This window comes from Odocoileus virginianus, chromosome 13 (assembly GCF_023699985.2).
Source record: "Odocoileus virginianus isolate 20LAN1187 ecotype Illinois chromosome 13, Ovbor_1.2, whole genome shotgun sequence".
NCBI classification, from domain to species: domain Eukaryota; kingdom Metazoa; phylum Chordata; class Mammalia; order Artiodactyla; family Cervidae; genus Odocoileus; species Odocoileus virginianus.
In genome coordinates this window covers 49,808,777-49,829,528 of record NC_069686.1, presented here as the reverse complement: position 1 = coordinate 49,829,528, position 20,752 = coordinate 49,808,777, and the positions used below count along the sequence as shown (strand labels likewise).

Here is a 20,752-nt window from a genome sequence, read left to right as displayed (position 1 = left end):
GTTTCAGGCATAGCCTCCTGATGCAACAATGACTAGAAGAATAAGAATTCTCTCTAGAGAATCTTAAAACCAGTAAAGTTTTCCAGAGCCTCCTTCACTCCTCTAAAGGACTGTAACTCACATCTCAGTCACCGAAGTTGGATAGTGACAGAGCTTGCTAAAATTCTGACTCTGATTCAGTTTGTCTGGTTGCTGTTGTCATTTTAGTTGCTCAGTCATGTCCAACTCTTTTGCAACCCCATGGACTGTAGCCTGCCAGGCTCCTCTGTCCATGGGATTTCCCAGGCAAGAATACTGGAGTGAGTAGCCATTCCCTCCTCCAGGGGATCTTCCTGACCCAAGGATAGAACCTGCATTGCAAGAGGATTCTTTACCCCTGAACTACCAGGCAAGGCCAGTAGGCCTGTGGGGAAGGGGGAAAAAGCTGCAATTTTAACAGCATCCCAGGTGGTGGCAACCCTTTTTCGGGCTGTTTATCAGTAATTTAAAGTCATGTTGGAATTATGCACATAACGGGAAGAGTTCAAAAGAACTCTAATGAAGGAAACCAAAGGCAATATCTTCTTTAGATTCCTGCAGAACATTCCAATCCAAGTCAACCTTCTATAGACTATTCAATGTTGCAACACCATTTGGTAATGAGAGTGACAATAGCAGATGGTAAGAATAAGTAGAGCTGAATATCATTTTGTATGAGGTGAAATAAGGGCCCATATTTATAGAACAGAAATCTCAGTGAAATTGTTCATTTAAAGAGATTTATATATTTAGATTGAGATATATAGCTGCCTTAAAACATTTTAACAGCCCCTTGAGGGATGATACATTCAGAATAGGTACAGGTGGAATCCTAGAAAATGCACCACAATGAGACATCAGACACTTAGAGTGTGGTTTAATATGTGCATAGCCATGTAGTTATTTGTAATCTTTTTTTTTGTTTGTCTATCTGTCCCAATTCATCCTGAGACTTTTGGCTTCTACAAAGTAGATATTGTTTTCTATTGCCATCATCATTGTTCCACGACTGAACACTCACAACAGTGTCACTAAATTCCATGTGCTCTCCTAACAACAGAAAGGAAAACAAGGAAAGAAAAATATTTTAGAAGCAAATGGATTTTTTATATGTGTGTAGAATATCTTATTTTTCTTTTTGGCTGCATCAGGTCTTAGTTGCAGCTGGAGGGCAGTTCATTGTGGTGCGTGGGCTGCTCTCTCGTTGCAGCATGCGGGCTCTCAGTTGTGGAGCATGGGCTCAGGAATTGGCCCAGGGCACTTGGAATCTTAGTTCCCCAACCAGGAATCGAACCCACATCCACTGATTGGAAGGCAGATTCTTAACCACTGGACCACACAGGGAAACCCCTGTGGGTAGAATTTCTGACATGGTGAAAGTGTAACACCCCTTGCTTTGAATAAATTATGAGTCATCGGAGGGTGGGCTAACTGAAGTAGACTTGGTGTTTGTTTCCACCCAGTGTGTATGTTTTGATCCCTGATTCCTAATGTGATAGAGCATTTGGAGATGGGGCTTTGGAAGGTGGTTAGGTTGTAAGGGTGGAGCGCTCTTGAATGGAATTTGTGCACTTATAAAAGTTATCCTGGGAGCTCCCTAGACCCTTTATCCAAGTGAGCAAATAGAAAAGATGTCTGTCTGTGGACCAGGAAGTGGGCTTCTCCAGACACTGAACTTGTTACCACCTTGATCTTGGGCTCTTAGCCCCCAAACTATGAGAAATAAATCTCTGCTGTTTAAAAGTCACCCAGCCTATGGTATACAGCCCAAACTAAGATAGTGGTGCATGTATATTTAGATACTTTATGTTCAGATTCCATTTTTAGTCTTATGTTTACTGCCCTTATGGTTTCTTTATGGCACTTGAATTTATCACTCAGAAGTAGCAACTAGACAAACAGACACAATCCCTGAGCTCTAGAGTAAGAAGGGAAGTTTAGTGCAGTCATTTTGCTCTATCAGTATGACTCATTCTTCACTTTTTGGTTAAAAGAAATTGCAAAAACTGAATTGCCAACTGTGTCTACTTTTTAAAAAATGGTAATTTTTCTACATGTAGTGACTGAAGAAATGTCTATATGAATGACCAATTCAGTAAAGTAAAAGGAAGAGAATCCACAAACATGGAACATTTGGTGACCTGAATATATACCTATCTGCATTCTACTTTTTTTTCTCCTTGTAATTATAGGCATTCGAATTAAAACTCTCCATGCCTAGGAAACCGAACCAGAAAGATAATTGAGTTAAAATGCTGAATAATTCTGGGGAAACAATTGGTCAAGTTAGCTATTTAATGTTAAAGAAGAATAGCAAAGAACTAAGAGGAACTGAAACAGCTTTAGAATGTAAAAGTGAAATATGCATATCTTGAACTCAATATATTATAGTCTTTGCATGAATTATTGTCTGTCATTTGAAATGCACATTAATCAAAACTATAGAAAAATCTGTTCTGGCTTATTACTTAATTAAAAGTAAGTTATGAGCATTTTCAATCTTTATGTAATTTATATCATTTGCAAGTCATGAATTTCCCATGATTCTGCTGGCCTTAATCAGAAGAAAAAATAAATAAAACTATTGCTTTACTTAAGTACAATCTCTGTACTTTTTTTTTTTTCTACTTTCTAGCAGATGCTATACAAGCTATCACAGCTGGTGAAAATTGATATTCAAAAGAATAAAACATGGCAGTGAAAAGATTAATTTTCTGTACTTAATGCCCTTGATTCTTGAAAACTTTAAACTTTCTTCACTGCCAGACCAGTGGTTTCATTGTCTGGTTGGCAGTGGGCAGATGATAATGTTCTGCTCTATTTTACTTTATGATGAACCAAAGAGAACCGGTTGTTTTTCTAATGAGTTTGTAAGAGATGCTTCAGTGCTGACACGTGAGCTGCATCCCTTGGACTGCCATGATGGGGAAGTGAAAAGCAGTTTTAACAACTTGCTGAAATTATCACCATTAGAGTGAAAGAAGCACTAAAATATATATACCAGATGTTTAAAATGGTTAGATTTGGGTGAAAACATACAATTAATTTACATTTTAGTGCTAAATACAAATTTTAATTTATTCTGATTAACTACTTTATAGCCCATCTAGAATACCATTTGAAGGAGTTATGGAAAGGCTATGAATGAAATCATAATCGAGAGATGACACTTTATTGGCATAGAGGCAGAAGAGCTTTTGCTCAGAAGGGTTCAGGTTTCACTTGCCCAGAATCTGCTATTGAATAACAGACTTGGAATCAATATGGAAAGCAGATTAATACACTTAATTAAAATTTTTGCCAAAGTTTAAAACCTCCACAGACCAGGTAAATTGTTCTAGCCTATGTGCACATATTTTAACCTTGCCATAGTCAAGTCACCATGCAAAAGCATAAGCAGAGTTCTTGATAGGACTTATTACAGAGTAGACTGGTCAGGTGAAAATTGATAGTTGAACTCCAAAGCTTTTTCATAGATGAAAACTCATTTTAAAATATGAACGCTGTTGAGAGAATGTGTTCAGTGGTCCTAATATAATGCCTGACTTTGTATGAGGCATTCTTTAAGTACTATCTATTTCTATTGTTATTAATCATGAGTCTGGTGAGGATTCTGGGAGAAGGCTTTTGGAAACTTTCTTCAAGCCCAGATATTATAACCTCGTGGTCCGTTGGCAAGCTCTAGATGTCAAAGTGTCCTTTGTACTGTTCAGGGTTTGCTACCAGATGTTAATACTTTTGATTAGTTGTCAAGTTTTAAAAAATGGAAACTTGCATTAAAATTTGGATTTCTAAAATCTTTGGAAACATCAGAAACTCTGGCCAACTTTCTGAATCTGAGAATACCTGTCCTCTTTAGAGAGAATGTATTAGCATAATGCCTACCTTTCTTCTCTCTGCCCACAGAGCTCTCCTATGCCTAGGCCAATGTCCAGGTTCATCCCTAAATATCTGTGAGCCAGGGAGAGAGCACAAAAAGATATCCACATTTCCTCCATTTCCATAATGAAGTTACAAACTAAGGTGAAAAGAGTTCCTATGAAATATGTTTTTTATTGTTGTTTTTAATCATCCTACCTTACCAAATGGGCTTCCCATGTGGCTCAGCTGGTAAAGAATCCACCTGCAATGCAGGAGACCTGGGTTCAATCCTTGGGTTGGGAAGATCCCCTGGAGAAGGGTAAGGCTACTCACGCCAGTATTCTGGCCTGGAGAATTCCATGGACTGTGTAGTCCATGGGGTTTCAGAGTAGGACACTACTGAGTGACTTGCAGTGTAACTTCAGTCACACCCGAGAAGGCTAAATTCAGATTTGAGGTTCTCAAAATTCTGTTGTGGAATGTGATGCCATTGGGAGATCCAGTTTTCAGCCTGTGGTTTATGCTTCCACTCTGGCATCTTCAGCTCTGTCCAGACACCCTCGTCTACTTACACAAGATCTGTCCACTGCAGACAGACACCCTGGTCTCAGTATTCAGGCCCAGGGACACTCATGTGGGGAGAGGGTTGCAGCCTCACTCCGTAGTTTTCAAATGGAGATTATTTTGCTCATTTATGTCATATGCCTTGTAATTTGTTTGCAGGTGTGTGAGTTTGAAGCGCTTGGTTTAGTCACCTTCCTCCTACCTGAATTGCAGTGTCTTGCTTACGGTACTTAGTGGCTGCTGGAGTGGAATGTTAGTCACTCAGTCGTTTCAGACTCTTTGTGACCCCATGGAATGTAGCCTGCCAGTCTCCTCTGTCCATGAAATTCTCCAGGCAAGAATACTCAAGTAGGATGCCATTCCCTTCTCCAGAGGGTCTTCCTGACCCCCAGATTTCCAGCACTTGCAGGCAGATTCTTTACTGAGTTACAGGAAAGTCTCTTAGTGGCTTCTAGTGAATATTGTTTGCCACAATGCCAGAGTGTAAAAGGAAATTAGGAGATTTTCATCTAAAAAAACATTTTAGGATCGGCTCTTAAACCAGTGGTTCTCGGAACCTTTGGACTCTCAAAAAGGCAAGAGGATCTCAAAGAGCTTTTGTTCATATGGGTTGTATCTACTTACGTTTACTGTTCTCTAAATTTAAGATACTTGAAAAATTATTAATTTATTTTAAAATACTAAAAATTAAAATGAAGTTCCTTACATGCTAATATTAATAATACTTTTATTAAAAATAACTGTTTCAAAGCAAATAGTTTTAAAAAGAGGCACTGTTTTACTTTTTGCAAATTTCTTTGATAACTGGCATCACAGAAGTTAGCTGAATTCTCAGTCTGTCTCTGCATTCAGCCTTTGTAATAGAATGCTTTAGTGAAGTAGATGAAGAAATTCCAGACTTACACAAATACGAAGATAGAAAAAGGGAAAGTACTTCAGTAGGCCTTTTTTAGGTAACTTTCTTATAATATTTTTATTGGACTATAGTTGAATTACAATGTTGTGTTTAAAGTGTACAGAAAAGTGAATCAGATATACATACAGCCAGTCTTTTTAAGATTCTATCCCTTATAGATCTTTATAGAGTATTGAGTAGATTTCCCTGTGCTATACAGTAGGTCCTTATTAGCTATTTATTTTATATATAGTATTGTATATATGTCATCCTAGTCTCCCGATTTATCCCACCTTCCCCCCACCTCGCCACACCCCTGCCCAGGCTTATCCACTGGTAAACATAAGTTTACTTTCTACATTTGTGACTCTGCCTCAGTTTTGTAAGTTCATTTGTACCCTTTTTTAAGGATTGCACATATAAGCAATATCATATGACATCTGCCTTACTTCATTCAGTGTGAAAATCTCTAGGTCCATCCATGTTGCTGCAAATGGAATTATTTCATTGTTTTCAAGGCTGAGTAATTATTCTATCATATATATGTACCACATCTTCCTTGTCCTTTCTTCTGTTGATATACATTTATATTGCTTCTATGTCTTGGCTGTTGTAAATAGTGCTTCAGTGAACACTGGAGTATATATATCTTTTCTAATTATGATTATGGGTATGCGCCCAGGAGTGGGATTGCTGGGTAGTTCTAATTTTAGTTTTTTAAGGAACCTCCATATTGTTCTGCATAGTGGCTGTACCAATTTGCATTCCCACCAACAGTGAAGAAAGGTTCCCTTTTCTTGACACCCTCTCCAGCATTTATTCTTTGTAGATTTTTTGATGGTGGCCATTCTGCCTGGTGCAAAGTGATACCTCATTGTAGTTTTGATTGGATTTCTCTGATCATCTTTTCATGTGCTTTTTGGCCATCTATATGTCTTCTTTGGAAAATGTCTATTTAGATCTTCCACCCATTTTTTGAATGGATGGTTTTGTTTTGTTTTGTTATTGAGCAGCGTGAGCTGTTTGTGTGTTTGGAGATTAACCCCTTTTTGGTTGTTTCTTTGGAAATATTTTCTCCTATACTGAGAGTTGTCTTCTCACTTTGTGTTTTCCACAACCCACTCCAGTATTCTTGCATAGAGAATCCCATGGACAGAGGAGCCTGGTGGGCTGCTGTCCATAAAGTCACACAGAGTCGAACATGACTGAAGTGACTTAGCATGCATGCATTACTGTGCAAGAACTTTTCAGTTTAATTAGATCCCATATGTTTATTTTTGTTTTAATTTTCATTAGGAGGTGGATCAAACAAGGTCTTGCTGCAATTTATGGCAAAGAGTTTTCTGTCTATGCTTTCTTCTAAAAGTTTTATAGTGTCCAGCCTTACAGTTAGGTCTTCAATCCCTTTTTAGTTTATTTTTGTTTATGGTACTAGGGCATGTTCTAATTTCATTTTTTGAACTTTTTTACTTACCTAAAAAGGTAACTTCGGATAGTGTTTGGTAGTGTAAGCAAACTCAGCAAGTGGTAATTTTTTCAAAGTTTAGCTGGAGTGTGAAATCTGAAATCTCAACAATCTACTTTTGCTACACTGTTACATTAAAATACATTGGACTATCTGGCACTTTGAGTAAGTCTTTATCCATGCATGGTTTTGTAACCTCACGCATTAGTCATTTGGAATGTATTTGTCTATTGAGTTCTACTGAAGTGTTGACCTATTTCACTACATAGTATCAAAAATTCCTATTTATTCATATCACCACTGATCTTATCAGAAAAGTTATTATGTATTGAGAAGCTCCCAAGCTTATGGTGACAGAATCATGTTTTCCAAAATTTTAGTTTTCAGTTAACAGCTTGAATTTTATCATTGCAAACAAATACTTAGTTGTTTTACTTAAAATGATGGACTCACTTCATTTTTTGAGAAACTATCTGCTAAATATTGAAGTCTCTATAACCAGTTTGTCTGCAAAATGTTCCTTTTAAGTAAAAGTGTTGTTTCATGATCAAAGGAGCTCATCCAGCCTGTACTTCAATTGCAGAAATATCTTTTCTCGACAGAACCATCAGACTTCTGTATGCAGAGTGCTTCATGAATACTTGAAAATTAGGCAGAATATTATAATGATGTGTAATCAGAGTGTAGTGGTAAGGAATACAATGATAACTAGTATAGTTTTGTGCCACTCCTTGGTATATTTAGGGACCACTATTTTTACACACCATTGCTTTTGAATTGTTAGAAATGTGTTGAGTTAAAAAATGACATCTCTATTATTATGAAAATAATTGTGATCTTTAGACCCTCTGGAATGTGTCAAGCACTCCCTAGCTGTCCACAAATCATACTTTGAAAACTACTACCTTAAAAGTAGAAGAATGAGTGTAGAACCCTTTGAAAGGAGAGAGAAGAAAAACTGCATTTTCTACTTAGATTTCCCTTTTAGTCATTAAAAAAATCCATTATAAAACCGTTCAAGGTTTGTTGTTGTTTTTGTTGTTGTTTTAAGAATAGTGCTTAACCACTTTTTCCAAGACATTACAATTCTTATGCTCCTCACTTTCAGAAAGCCATTTTCACTCATAACTAAAATCTTCCCATTTGACTTTTCTTTGTGTAAGTATGTAGTCTTCCCATGTCATTTATAATTCCTCTCTGCAAATACTGCTCTTAAGTTACTCCTCAATCTTCTTTTTTTTTCTTTTGGTAATTTTCAGCTTTTTAAAAACTTTTATAAGCCTTCAATTAGTCTTTCCCTTGGATTCTTTTCATCTTATTCCCAGTCTCATTTAAGTCATCAGACCTGAAAGGTAGCAGTGGAATGATTTCGGGTTTTACTTGTCAAATACTACAGGCTTTTCTATCCTTTTTCCCCCCTAGCTTTACCAGTGCCACTTTCTTTCTGCATTCCCCCAAGATAGAGACTTTATATAAAGTCAGCTGAACTGACCAAGATATGTGGAAATGCCAGATATTTCACAAGAACCATTCCTTTATAGACTCCTCTAGTATTGGTTTTAGTGCAAAACTCTGATCAAATGACAGATACCTTAGGTTGTTAAGATTTTTAAAGAGCTAATAGTACTTTCTTGACACATCTTTTGATTTGCTGTAATTAGTTAACCTCTCTTCAGTGTTTTAGGACATAGCTAAAAAGGCCTGGGCATTGGATTCTGGTAAACATATCTTAAAATTGATAGTCATTTATTTATTATTTGATCTCTAGCAAGATTAAACTTTCAGCATCCCAATATCTTGGTCACAAATGGTTATGATGGCATTTATATTATTAGTACCTAAAAATAATACACAGATGCCACAGTCTGTGACTAGATTAATCTTCAATAAGTGATAGCTGTGATTGTTAATGTCAATAAATTATTCTGAGAGTTATATTCCATTTCTATTCACTTTTTGTCTTATTTCTGTAATTTTATAATTCTGTCCAAGTGTAAGTCTCACCAGGACTGGGTGTTCTTTCTTTCAGGGACTCTAAGAAAAAAAGAACCTCTTTTCAGAAAGGCCAGTATCCTCAGTATGCTTGAGTGATGTCATTTATTCTCCTTATATATTTCTACATAAGGAGCCTTTGTCATATATATTTAGATATACACTCAATATTAAATTCTTTGAACTTTTTATTTTTGAAGTACTTTTAGAATGTTCTTTAACATTTGGGGTAAGCATATAGGATTAGACTACCATTTGTGATTCTAAAGAGAATATGCTCAGGATATTCTTTTATCAGCAATTTAAAAACATAGCTATTGTCTCCACACTTACAAAAAGTCTTGTCCATGCTTCTTACAGAGTTTTCAGACACTCGTTTTGATTTATAGTATATTACACTCATTTAAAATACCAACACTATATTTATCATAGTGCTCATGTAGTTCTCATCAAATTATGCAATTCAACCAAAAAAAACTAGCTCTAAGTATTAGATTTTTTTCATTAACTTTACATGTAGAGTGTTCTACATACTGAGCAATTACTCTGAAGTTCTATATTTATTGAGAAAAGATGAAAAGTTTCACTTTTGATTAAGCTAAATTGTATGTTTCAAGAACTTTCTAATTAATTATATTTCAAATAGAGATTTTCATTAGTGTTCAGAAGAGGTTACATTTAAGTGTATTAATAAATTAACAAGATTAAAATTTTAACCATGTGAAGGAATGTGGGAAGAGCCTGGATTTTTAAAGAGAGTACTTTGTGAAGTTTTTAAAATGAAGTCAAAATTATGGGGAAAAAAATCTCCCAGAAGTTCTCTGTGTTTACCTGTTAGTTACCTCCTAAAACTCTGAGGCTTCCTTCATGCTGTGACTATTGTGACTCATCTAGAAATACCAGTATTTGATGTTTTAGTTTTACTCTTATGACAGTTTTAAAGTTTTGTGCTAGCACTCGAGGAGGTTATTAACTAGGCATTTTCCATAGTGAAATAATGTGGATAAATTCTGTAAGATTATTTTTAGAAAGATGTCATCTAATTCTTAAAAAATAATCTGAGAAGTCAGGGTCTGCAACCTTCTTCTACGAAGAACCAACTAGTAAATATTTTAGGCTTTGCAGGCCACATGATCTCTGCCTAGACTACTTAGTTTTGCTGGGGCATGACAAAGGCAGCCATAAAGAATGAGTAAACAAGTAAATATGTCTGGATTACATTAAAAAAAAAAGAAAAAAATGTTACAAAAACAGGCAGTGGACTGAATTGGGCCTGTGGGCTGTAGTTTACCAGCCCTGAAACCCCCTATAAGTGAAGAATTTTTTAGAATATCTGGAGTTAGAAAAAATATTAAAAATTAGAGATCACGTAAATAACAGATCCCCTTCACACATCCAAGGATTGTCAGGAGCCATGCCTCTAAAATTAGATGCTGCGGTTCCTTTGGGCTAGTGGAAACTGCATTCTATATAAGCTTAGCCATAGGTTCATTTTTGCATGTAAAACTGTTGGCTAGTTTAGTTATTAGTACAGGCCAGCTTTTCAGCTATAATCTGCATGTTCACTGAGAAACTAACAATAAGGGTAGAGGGGATTATGTAAATTCTCATGTCTAGATTATTTTCAGAAACAGGATTTATCAAAATTAAATGTGTTTGTTTGCTTTTTATTTGTAAAAGTTTTTGTATATACCATGATGCAATGCCAGTATGACAGTGTGACAGCTAACAGTATGATGATGGTATATTTCTCAAACTTATTTAATTATAGAATCACCATGGAGCAATCACTGAAAATACATGGAACATAGTTTGAGAAGTGTTAGTCTAGGTAGTTCCAGCTTGGGTGTGTGCCTGACAGCTTTCTTAATTCTGACCGGGCCTCTGGAAATAACTTTCCCAGCTGAAAGGCTGTATATCCTCCTAAGGACAACTGTTTCTTCTTGTCAGCCTGCACTTAGGTCTGTCTATCCTCATCCTGTACTCCCAGACCTCACTTTCCACCCTGATTATGTTCCATCCTCTCGCTTTGCTCCAGAACAGAAAGAATCGACAAGGGTGAGGCGAAAAGAAATAAGACTGGGGTAGATCCTTATACCCAAAGCAGCCTCGGTTCTCTGAAATACAGATGAAGGATACGTGAGACCCCTGGACACCTAAACATGCCGAGTGCTCTGGTTCTAACAACTTAGTGAGGCGGGAGGAATGGGGAGTTATCAAGAGACAGAGCCAGAGGTAAAAGCTAAGAGAGTATGTTTTGTCCCCTGTGGAATTGGGAAGTGTCCCCAAGAAGATGCCTTGGAGCCTACACTGCTCTTCCCTTGGGCCTCTTCTGCACCAGCTGTTATTTTGTTCTGGTGTTTGCTGACTCTCCTGCTCGGGGGAATTATGGCAGGAAGAGTTTTGACTAGTAAGCAGAATGTTTTACCTCTATCCTCTGTTTTAGTTGTTGGATTAATCCTCTGAGGAAGGTACTGCTATCATGCTGTTTTTATGGGTGAGGAAAAAGGTTTTAATAATTACCTAACGTTATATAGCTAGTAAGTCGTAGATCTAGGATCAAAACCCAGGGAAGCTTGTCTCGAGAGTCCTAGCTAATGGCTGTTTCTAATGACCCGGTGTGTGAGGGCGCAGAAGCCCCTAATCCCATTTGAAGTCTCTACAGATCACTCAGTGGGCTGAGCACTGTGTGGGAAGCAGGACACTCAGAAGTGAACGTGATCTAGCCCTTGCCCTGGTAACACTTCACCATGGCACCTTCTTCTTTGGACTCGAATTACTGTTTATTTGGTTTTGTATTTTTATGGATGGGTTTTCAGAAGCTCTTAAGGAGAAACAATTGATTTTAGTTAATGAAGTTGGGAAAGGTTCCATAGAAGAAGTAGTAACTGTCTCTAGGATAATTTTAACAAATAGCAAACAGAAGAAAGTCCTTCTGGAAAGGAGAAAACAAAACGGCCCACAGCCCTTGGTGTAGGCAAGGAGCAGTGAATTGTCAAGTACAACTGGTTATAACCTATGGAATCATTTCAGAGACAGAATTTATAAGACCTGTTGATGCATTGGAACTGGAGGCAGAGTGAGCCAGGTAAGAATCATCTTTCATGCTTGAATGGTTGGTGAGATGCTAACACTGTTAATGGACAGAGAACACCTTGAGGGCTGGACATGATGCAGTTACTTTCAGACATGTTTAGCTTGAGGTTTCTTTAGGTAGTTTGGTGCAGATTTCCAGTCAATAGATGGATATTTGGATCTGAAGGGTAGGAAAATGCTTAATATGGGGCACACTAAGGTGGAACTAAAAGGGTGAAATATTTCAACTGATAGTAACTTTTATGATAAAATCAGAAGTAGCTTCTTACACTTAATGTTATGAAATAAATAATAATAAAATATTCTCAAATATATATGTATACACATACTATAAGTGTGCATGTGCCTATATATATTATCGTCTCTCTCTCTCTCTCTCTCTATATATATATATATATATATGTATAATCTATGGCAAAAGCACTTTGTTTTTCTAAATACTGATATAGAAGTAGATTTGTGGGTGTGACTTTGTTTCAGAATAGACCTCTAGTAATTTACAGTGGGTATAATTATAACGCTAACAAGTAGAAAAGACATAGCAATCAATGATTTCTTCTAATATATCTCTTCTTCTCAAGAAAATAGTTAACACACCCAAACCCATAAAAAATGAGAGATGATTAATAATTGGTTTCTTTACTGTTTATGAATTTTAGTGTATGTAAATTGCTTTGTTTTTGTTTTAAGAATTGCAATTTAAATCAAGTATATATTTAATTTTTTTTTATCATAGCTTTTAGGTCCACTGTTGCGTCACTCTGAAAATGATATGATCTAGATTAATCGTGATTTTAATAGTTAAAAATAGGAAATCCTGACATATGGCCTATAGGTAGCAATATAGTGCTGCATACCTAAGAATTTTTTAGGAGGATAGATCTCATCTTAAAGATATTTGCAAAGAAAGGGGCACAAAGACACTTTTGGAGATGACATATATGTTTATTCCCTTGGTTGTGGTTATGATACCATAGGTTGATGTGCTAATGGCATACATATGCCAAACATCAAATTGTATGTATCAAACATGCAGTTCTTAATGGGTATCAGTGCAGACACACACACAATCAAATATTACTAGCCAAAAAAAAGAATGCAGTGATGCCATTTGCAGCAACTTGGATGGACCTGGAGATTGTCATACTAAGTGAAGTTAGAAAAAGAAAAACATTATATGATATCACATATATGGAGTCTGAAAAGATTGTAGAAATGAACTTATTTACAAAACAGAAATAAATTTACAGACAGAAAGACATATTTGTCTTTTTCAAACCTATGGTTCCCAAAGGGGGAAGAGGGATAAATTTGAATATGGGATTAACAGATACACAGTACTATATATAAAACAAGGACCTACTTAATAGCACAGGGAACTATATTCATTATCTTGTAATAACCTAATGGAAAAATCTGATTATGAAAAAAATATATGTATAAAACTGAATCACTTTACTGTATACCTTGAGACATTGTAAATCAACTGTACTTCAGTCAACCAATAACTTTTAAAAATTGGAAAAATAAAAAGGAATTCGTGAATTGCAACCCAGCACTGATTATATTTCAAGTCACTCAGAGTTTGAGGAGAAAATCTCTCCTCCTTCCATTGTCTCCTTCGGCTACACAAACATCACACATTGTGAAGTCCAAGAATGATTTTTTTTTTTTTTTTGTCCCAGTATCATGTAGAGAAATAGTTGAGCAATTCAAGAACAATAGATATTCATTAGAAAAACTCATCAAAGAAATCAACGGTGATTTGAGTTTTGCCAAGGAGAAATGCACATAGGTTGAACAGAACATAAAATCAGGGTAATCACCAAGCTAACATGGATGATGATGTTATAAACAGTGGTCAAGTGAGTACAGCTAAAATGTGTATATTTCCTGGCCATTAATTAGCATTTAATCATTAACATTCAAAAGATATCCATTAAGTTCCAACTAAGAGTAGTTGGTAATTGATAGGATATGACAATCAAATCTATGACTTTTTAGAAATTTACTTTTGTTAGATGTTATAAAATTTGAAGTATAAATTTTAATTGTTTCATGTTGATAATTCACAGTTTAAGTACCCAAGATCATGCTCTTAAAAATTCATTCCTAATGATGTTAGAAAGTAAAGTAAGTTACAGATTTTAACAAGATGCCAGATCTTTTTAAATTAAATTGTTTTTGTTGTTGTTTTTTGGTCCTTCAGAAGATCCTAACAGAAGCATTGTTGTTGGAAAGTAATAAGTAAGCTAATTTTCTATATGAAAAGTTACTCCTCTGGATTCTGAATATCCCCAGAGGATAATGCACATAGTCTAGACAGCCCATAAATTTTTCAAAAGAACAATGCAGACATGTGTTTATGATTATTTTAATTACAAAGATAATTCTTGTGAAAAGAATACATTTATGTATTACTTATTCTGGCTTATTCATATAAACACTGTATATGCAAAAAACTGATATGGTTAGTTGAATCATTTTCACATTTCTGTTTCTGAACACACTAATAACAAGTAATTAAATGATTTATTTTAAATTTTAACTTGAGATGCATAGACTACTGGTGGCTACAGTTGACTCTCTCTTTTTTTTTTTTCTTGTGGTAAGAACACTTTACATGAAATAGGCCCCCTTAGTAAATTTTTAAGTATACAAGACAGTATTGTTAACTAAAGGCGCAATGTAATTCAGCAGGTCTCTGGAGCTTACTCATCTGTGTAACTGAAACTTTATGCCTGTTGAATAGCAACTCCCCAGTTCTCTCTTCTTCCAGCTGCTGGCAATGACCATTCTACTCTCTGCTTTTCTGTTTTAAAGATCTCATATGAGTGGAATCATGCTGTATTTGTTCTTCTGTGACTGGATTATTTCACTTAGTGTGATGTCCTTAAGATTCATCCATGTTGTCAGATACTGCAGAATTTCTTTCTTTTGTAAAACTGAAGAATATCCCACTGTATGTATAATATATACTGCATTTTCTTTCTCCATTCATCTGTCAATGAGCATTTAGGTTGTTTCTATTAATAAATCCTGGCTATTTTAAATAATCAGTGCACATAGAAGTGGAGTTTTTTGTGTGTATGTCCCTGTGTTTTGAACTTAGAGACACATTGTCCCTCATTATTACAAGGATGTATTCTTCAGCAAATAGGCTGCTTTTGATATGAGTATTTACTGTGTGCAAACACTGTGTAATGAAGCTTGGAACTCTCAACAAAAAAAGATGAAGTTTTCAGTTGATCCTTGAAGAACACACACACACACACACACACGCAGCCTATACACATACACCAGAAATAGTGATTTTTTTTTTTCACCTTTGCCAGGTTTAAAGTGAAAACAGAAGAGGGAAGGGTGATGAAAGAGAGAAACCATGTTCATCATTTTTTTTTTTCCCTGAATTAACTGCTGAAAAAGACTATGAGGAATCATGGTGTGGACATCTCTTTTAACTGGACCATCAGTGGACATTTAGATTGTTTCTATAGCTTGGCTTCTGTAAATAATGCTGCATGAATATGGGAATGGAGTTTCTGACTTGTCCATTAATCTGGGCTTATGTAATAGCTGGAAACCAAAGGAAACATATCAAGTGAACTGCTCAGTTCTATTTACATGATGCCAAGCATTGTGTTAACTGATGACTTTTACTTCCCAGTCCTCAGTAGTTTTGTCTAGATGGACTATTATCTTTCCATCCGTATGAGTACAAGTTCAGATGCCAGGCAGCAAATAGGTTTAGCTGGTGACAGTTTTCATCCTGGGGGCTTCCCTGGTGGCTCAGATGGTAAAGAATCTGCTTGCAATGCAGGAGACCTGATTTGATCCCTTGTTTGGGAAGATTCCCAGAGAAGGGAATGGCTACCCACTCCAGTATTCTTGTCTGGAGAATTCCATGGACAGAGGAGCCTGATAGGCTACAGTCCAAGGGGTTGCAAGGAGTCAGACACAACTGAGCAACTAACACTTTCACTTTCTAGCTTCACCCCAAGCTGCTGGAAGCCAGCACACTTTAATCCAAAACCTGTTTCATGCTACACTGGTTGAAATTCTATTCCAATTCCTTTTTGGAAAATTATGCCTTTCCTGATTTCAATGTCAATTGAAAAAAAGCTAAACTATTTAAAAGTTGCAAGTTGGGGAGAAATGGTTTGAAGGAAATGAATTACGTTGTTCCTATAAGATTAGTGTACAACTCATTAATTTCCAGCTTGTTTCTGGTATTCTATGTATTGTGATTATTACCTGATTTTATTAAGCAATCCATGCTGTTTGATCTTTGCAAAATCTAAAGCTGTTCTTTTTATTTTATTTTTCTTAATAGTACTACTTCTAATCTAGTTTTGGTCTAAGCTAGTCTTTGTATTTCAGTAAGGAAGACCAGAGCTATTTCTTGATTAGCTTTATTTTCAACTGTATGCATCCTTTATAGTTTGACATTTAATGCTGAATTCCTTTTCTGCTTCTTCAAGGTAAAGTACATAGCCGGTATTGCAATGGAAAAGAAATGAGACTATCAACCGAATGGAAAATATACAATATAGAATATATGAGTTGTGTCATTCAGAGCTCTCTAAGGACTATAGCCCAGGAAACAGCCTCTCAGCAGCTGTAAAGAGACTGCTCCAAAGAGGCAGGAGAGGAGCCACGCATACACATATATACACAAGCATACACACCCACATGTATATATACATACATATACATATAATTTTTGCCACTGTATTTTTTTAATTGAAGGATATAATTGCTTTTCAGAATTTTGTGTTTTTCTGTCAAACATCAACAAGAGTCAGCCACAGGTACTGAACCTCCCTCCCAATTCCACCCTTCTAGACGGTCACAAAGCCCCGGCCTGAGTTCCCTGAGTCATGCAGCAAATTCCCATTGACCATCTATTTTACATATGGTATTGTAAGTTTCCATGTTGTGTATATACGTATATATACACACATATATTTATTTTTCATGTTATATATATATATATATGTACACATATATAATTTTTAATTATACATACAAATTTTTTGACTGGGAAGCACATGTCGTCAAGCACATATCACAGGAAAAGATTACTGGTAATCACAAAGAACAGATATCTCAAGTTAATGATTTTAGTGCTTTCCTATATATGGAAGATGCAAGAATCTGGGGTCATTGAAATTTGTCTTTAGAAATGCATCTTAAGTATCTAGGGGCCTATGTATCCGAAACACAGAATCCTTCATCCTGTTTTACCCCTCAGGGCACACTTTCTTAGGGCCACTGTGGTGGATTGTAACTTAACCCTTTGTATAATGGGATAATGAATGACACTCTTTTATTTGTTTATAGCTTCTCCCTTTTGATCATAAATTTGACAAAGGTTTTGGAGGCATCTCATGACCAATTTGTCCCAGGGTGCCAGAAATGCTCATTCTCAGGACAACTCAGGATTTCACTGATAGGCCATTTCATGTGCTATATCTGGATTAGGCCCTGTTAATAATATAAAGTTCTTTGGATCATCTGTCTTACTAGTCTATTATGATCCATGAAATGCACTTCCTTGTTTCTTCTTTCCATATCTGTATTTGAGGTTTGAAATGATTTCAATAAATTTGGCCTGATTTTTTTCTAACATAATTGTATTTGATCAGACAAACTCTTTTAAATTAATCTTGGACCTTTTCGTAACGAGTCTCCGGTTGAACTGTAAAAGGCTGCTCAAGACCAAGAAAGCCACGCCAAGGACTTGTCACATTCTGCCTATAATACCTAAATATTGGGTGGATTCCTCTCTTCTTGAAGCTTCTAGTATATCTTGAGATTCCTGCACCTGCCAGGAAGTAGCCTTCCCTATTCACTTGAAAAGCCTGCTTGGGTGGCCTTTAAGCACTGGGTTGTTTTTCCAAGAGGCTTTACTGCTTCATAAAGTCTACCTTGGTTCTTTGAAGCTGTCTGGCTATATCTAATTCTATCCATATTCTCAAATATGACACTCCAGTCAAATCCATGGTAATATAAAACTGCTTCCTATTATAAGAACAGATTCTTATTGAACTTATGCAAATAACTGTATTGCTATGAAAATAAGAATATTGGGGGGGGAAAAAAAGAATGCTCAGTAAAAAATCTCCAAATTCTGGAGGGATCAGGTTGACCGCAAAGATAAATGTTTCAGTTCTGCTTAAAAAGGTATAATCTCCCTAATTACTGTAAGGGATAGATCAAGGGGGAAAGGTTTTTCTTATATCTTGAAAACAAAAATAAAAGCCAGTTATATTTCAGACAAGAAGTCATAAAAATTATCATTCAAACTATATAACTAATTCTTATAAATCTTGATCTTCTGTTAACAGTTTTATGAAGCCATCAGATTTTCCATTAGAATTCTCTAATTTCTTACCCAGTTTAGTCATGTGACCTTAAAGTTTTTAGAACTCTATACTTGTCAAAAAGTACTTTCTATGAAACTTCTTCAAGATGAAGAGTATTAGAGAAAAATAATGTCTATACATGACAAAAGAACTAAGTGGCAAGATTAAAGAACTGATTGCAATATAATTAACAAGGAAAATGGTTATTTCTGTGACATATAGCATTTTAAGATAATAACTAGAAATATGAGTTTATAACATACCAGGATATATATTAGTAATGTCCAACTTTTAATAATTGTATATAATAATATTTACCTGTATAGTATAACCGGAGAAGGTTTATCATCACTCATTTGATGATGTTTGCCATTTAATTTAATAAACCTAATTAGTATCTGTTCTTGAGATGTTTCCTGGGCTGTCTGAAGCATCCTAAAGTTAGCTGGGATTCAAAAGAACTTTAGAATTTGATTGAAGGAAGTATTTCAAAGCTATTAAAAGGTTTTAAAACACTATGTCAAATAGGAATTGTCACTGTGAAACAATACTATTCACTTAACCAAAATGACAATAAAAGATTTTAAAAGCAATTATTGATAGTTATATTACATTGCATAATGTTTTGCAGTCTGTTTTCAAAAGTAGATCAATATTTCAAGAAAAGTTTGTCCTCTTAACAAAGAAGGAAAACTTAATTGTAGTTTGTATTACCTAACCTTTAATATTAAAATTTAATTACTCAGATAATTTTTTTCTAATCTTATTCAGTCCTAAATACCCATTAAGCTCTTGTTTCCCAGGATTTCTTTTCCATAGTCTTCTGTAAATTTCTTTCTTACCTTCTGATTTTGTCTTATGATTTTTTTCCCCTCTTTCCTTCTTCCACCTCCCTTTCTCTCTGTCTGTCTCTCTTAATCATTCTCTAGAGCAAAATTACTTTCTTTTTGTTATTTTCTATAACAAAATGCATTTGTACTCGTTATACCTTCTTTTCTTATGCATACAAGGATGTTTTCCTTATAAGTTTTTGGTGGTTTTAATTACATATTTTATTTAGGATCCTTGACCTTTCAAAACCTTAATTTCTAGTGAAAGCTAAGAAGTAAGCAATAATGAATTTTTACATTAGCATTTGTGTATTGGCAAACTTCTAAATACTATTTATAGTTTCTAAAAACATGTGCTTTCTTACAGAAAAATGTCTCAATGTAGCAACAAACATATTTACTAATATCTTTTGGACTACAATGAGATCCAGCCAGTCCATCCTAAAGGAGATCAGTCCTGAGTGTTCATTGGAAGGACTGGTGTTGAAGCTGAAATTCCAATACTTTGGCCACCTAATGCAAAGAGCTTATTTGAAAAGATCCTGATGCTGGGAAAGATTGAGGGCAGGAGAAGAAGGGGATGACAGAGGATGAAATGGTTGAATGGCATCACCAACTCGATGGACATGAGTTTGGGGGGTTGGTGATGGACAGGGAGGCCTGGCGTGCTGCGGTCCACGGGGTTGCAAAGAGTTGGACATGACTGACCAACTGAACTGAACTGGACTTAATTTCTCTGTAAAAGGAAACCTGTTTCATAATTAATTTTTCAATATTTTATCTTATTTGGAAATGATCTAGACAGTGAATTTTTATCATTTGGCTTAATTCAACAAAGTGCTCAAGTTTTAAGTTACAAAAATCTGAAGAAACTATTTTTTTAGGTAGTCATGTCATAAAACATGATTATTCTTAAAAATTATCCTTAAAAGTCTTACCCTGTTTATATTTATTTACCTCACTTGTTTTCAACACTTATCTTTAGATTGCAGTTTTGGAAATTCCCAGACAAATTATACTAAGTCCATGCTATTTTTCTTGCTGATTGATTTTGTAACAGAGTTAACATGATCTTATTTGACTTTTGGTAAATTTAGGAGAGATAAAAGTAAAACATCTCAGTAGTAATTAAACCAACATACGTGAAGTAACCTTAATCAGTTCAATTCAGGCTCTCAGTTGTGTCCGACTCTTTGGACTAAACCCATGGACTGCAGCACACCAGGGCTCCCTGTCCATCACCAACTCCCGGAGTCTACTCAAACACATGTCCATCGAATCGGTGTTGCCATTCAACCATCTCATCCTCCGTCATCATCTCCTCCCACCTTCAATCTTTCCCAGCATCAGGGTCTTTTCAAATGAGTCAGCTCTTTGCATCAGGTGGCCAAAGTATTGGAGTTTCAGCTTCAGCATCAGTCCCTAATTTCCTTTAGGATGGACTGGTTGGATCTCTTGCTGTCCAAGGGACTCTTAAGAGTATTCTCTAACACCACAGTTCAAAAGCATCAATTCTTCAGTATTCAGCTTTCCTTATAGTCCAAATCTCACATCCAAACATGACTACTGGAAAAACCATAGCTTTGACTAGACAGACTTTTGTTGGCAAAGTAATGTCTCTGCTTTTTAATATGCTATCTAGGTTGGTCATAACTTTTTTTCC

General features: G+C 35.7%; 1 protein-coding gene across 1 annotated transcript in view; it reads left to right on the top strand.

Moving 5' to 3' along the window:
- Positions 1–20,752, top strand: part of THSD7B (thrombospondin type 1 domain containing 7B) — a 970,494-nt gene that overhangs the window by 751,577 nt on the left and 198,165 nt on the right. The gene's annotated exons all lie outside the window — the stretch shown is intronic.